Source organism: Equus caballus, chromosome 7 (genome assembly GCF_041296265.1).
Source record: "Equus caballus isolate H_3958 breed thoroughbred chromosome 7, TB-T2T, whole genome shotgun sequence".
In the NCBI taxonomy this organism is placed as follows: Eukaryota; Metazoa; Chordata; class Mammalia; order Perissodactyla; family Equidae; genus Equus; species Equus caballus.
Window position 1 is genome coordinate 59549188 of NC_091690.1, and position 3516 is coordinate 59552703.

The window sequence follows — 3516 nt, forward strand, 5'->3', positions numbered from 1 at the left end:
TTATCTTAAGCTTTCATCTTCTGAAAAGCACATGACTAACTTTCCTTTGAAGTTGCCATGTATCCCACCAGTGGGATAGGCCTACATTAAAGTCACCATTAATAGTTTATTGTTGTCACTATTAATAGTTTATTAATGGTGAATAGTAATATTAAGAATTAATAGTTTAATTCTTAGGGTTAGAATAATAATAATGATGATGATAATAATAATAATGCCTGATCTAAGTAAACCCAATTAATTGACTATGAAATTAATAATGATTTGTATTTGAAAATGAGAAGCAGTGTCAGCAATAGAGCTTCTCTTACTAAGAAAGGTCAGCAAGTGTTAGAGACCATGGGTGCAAGCTGTTTGTTTCTCAGAGACCATAAAATAAGTCACGGTATTTACATAACTCAGGTTTGCAGAAATAAATTCCTTCCAGAGCCTTGAGATTATTTCTTATGTCTGATTATATCGCAGTTTATTTATTTTATAAAAAATGTCAAAAGAAAAAAATCTTTCTCATACTTCTCCCTAATTATCTTGATATATTTGGCTGCTTTCTGGTTCTCTAACCACTCATTTTCTCACCATTACTAAGGATAGGTCACTTTGATGGGTGGGTGGTCTGCTTTATTGCGGGGACTTTTACCAGATAATATTTCAGAGTAAACTCTTTTTTAAAAAAATGCTGGAGCCATCTTGTTTCACCTATAAGTTCTGGAAATTTGTTACTTGAAATTTTTTTGCAATATGGTCTTGAAAGAAGTTCTCAATTTAGGGGGTGAATGAATGAAGATCAGTACATTTATTCAACAAATATTTATTGATAATCTAAATTCTTTCAAGAATTCTCTCTCTGTGTGTATAGTGAGCTAGATAAATTAAACACATGGATAAAAATATAATTTTACTTCTTTAGGAAAGGAAACGAATGCTAGTTTTCAAATGAGTAGTATAGATAATAAGTACATCTGGTTTTAATGGAGGGGACAATCCTGTGAACTGAGAATGCTGGAAAAGTTTGGAATACAGTATTCAAATTATATTAAGGTGGTGTCCCTCAAGTAAAACCTTAAAGGGTGGGCATAAGTTGGAAAACAAATGAGAATGGGGACAATACTTCAGGCAGGGATAACTGTAGAGATGCGAGCTGTGTTTTGCCTGCTGAGTTGGAGCCTCGGATTCAGATAGACCTCCCACACTGTAGGGAATTAAACCTGGGACCAATACATGGAGGGGCTTAAAGACTAAGTGGTTTGCACTAGGTCGAGCTGAAAAGTTAGAGAATGAGAATAGTCAAATCAAAGTTGCCCCCCTGAGCCTTCCTTCCTTCTCCTGCTCCGTACTCAAAGCTGGTGGTCCCCTGAACTTGAAGAGCAAGTGAACAAAAGTGAAAGTTCTGCTGAAAGAGAGGCAGGGCTCTAGGGAAGATCATCACTGTCTGTGGTGGTGGAATGTCAGCCTCTCTGCTGTCTTCCCTTTCTGCTGAAATTCGTCTCATTTGGAAAACATCAAGGCTCCTTCATACAACTCTCTTGACACTCAAAGCAGCCTTTTTAGGTGGAAGGGGCAGGGTGTGGGTAAAGAGGAAGAGAAGAGAAGTTTCCATGGAAATGCTGCCTCTGGCTGGGATCAGGAAGTCATCACATGATCTCCACAAGGAGGCTTAACCTTTTGCTTCCTCCTTTTTTCAGAGCCACTAAAAGATTAACATAGGGCTTCTTGTCCCTGCGGAGCCTTGCTTCTGTATTACTTATAACCACATGTGGCCTTTTGAATTCCATTGCATCTATTTGCAGACAGAATTCAACTTCTCATGTTCAATTTAATTAAGAATTTTGCTTTGCCCTTACCCCCACATCGGGCTTCCCAGGGAATAACTTAGAAAACTTCCATCACGCCACCGGGCTTCTGAGTCTACTCTCCCAAGTCTGTTTTTCATAATCTTCAGAGCATGCTTAGAGAAAAGGCTAAAATGTACTCTGTCCCTTTAATTTCCTTCACAAGATGATTTCCTTAAATTGATGGGCCTTGTTATCATGCCCAAATATAGGACACTATCTCCTCTGGCCCATATGTATAATAGTCTTATTGTCAATACAAACTTCTTAAATATCAAACTCCATTTAGACTGGTCCCTCCCTGATGTCTAGATGTACACTCTCAAGGTGTCTCTTGTTTGCAGAATTTGAAAGTGTCCTACCCCACGCTGGGAAATTATTATGTGAATTAACCCCTGTGCTAATGCAATACTCTACTAACCAGAATTAGGGGCTCAGTAAATACTCAAGTATTTATTGAGCATCAATTGCCAGGCATATGCTGAGAGATGAAGATGCTATAGTAAGCACAACAAAAAGGTTTCTACCCTCAAGAAGCATATAGTGTATTAAAATAATGTTTTAATTTTAGTAATTTTTTAATAATAGTCATAACAACATATATTTTAAATAACTTTTTTCATGATTAATTGACTTTCTAAGTTGCTATAAAAGAATATTAAAGAGAGTTATTAGGGATGACAGAGGGACCTGTCTAGTCTTGCGAGGCATAGTCAAGGAAGGGTGTCTGGGAGAAGTTACATCTTGAGCCACACTTGAAAGACTAGCAGAAGTCTGCTTGATCAAGAGGAGAACAGTTGGCGTGAAAGCAGGCAGGGGGAATACCATATACAAAGGCTCCAACATGGAAGCAGGAGGGCATGTTCTAAGAGACTAAGGACAGTCAAGGTGGCTGTAACCCCCAAAATTATGGAGATGTGATATAAGTATGGAGATGTATATATGGGAAAGATCATAGTCCTTGAAGAGTTAGAAGCAGAGTTTAATGTAATCCCTATCAAATTTAAGACATTTCACTCAAGGGCCCAGCCCCATGACCTAGAGGTTAGGTTCAGCATGCTCCACTTCAGTAGCCCAGGTTCACTTCTGGGGCACAGACCTATATCACTTGTCAGCAGCCATGCCATGACGGCGACCCACATCAAAAATAGAGGAAGATTGGCACAGATGCTAGGTGAGGGCGAATCTTCCTCAAGCAAAAAGAGGAAGATTGGCAAGATAGATTAGCTCAGGGCCAATCTTCTTCAGCAAAAAAATAAAATAAAACATTTCACTCAAGCTGCTGAGATGAGAACATGTAGGGGTAGGAGCAAAAGTAAATATAGAGATAACTCTTAAGAGATTGTCAGAGTAATCCAGGCAATATGTTATGTGGCTTGGACCAAAGTGATGATCCTTGTGATGGAGAGAAGTGAATGAATTTGCGAGCTCTAAAGGTGGTGAATTCAAGAAGAGTGAGAGGTGAAGAAGAAAGAGATTTGGGGTCGACTCTTATGTTTCTGGCTTATGCCATTAACTAAAATAAGGAAAAATAGAGGGTAAAGTATTTGTGGGAATTGAATATGTGTTCAATTTTGGACATACTGAATTTGAGAGCTTTAAGTTATAGACTAGCCACAAACATTGGTCTTCTATTTTCTGGTATTCTCATAGATCATTCACCCCCTCATTGATTTTGACCTGGGCA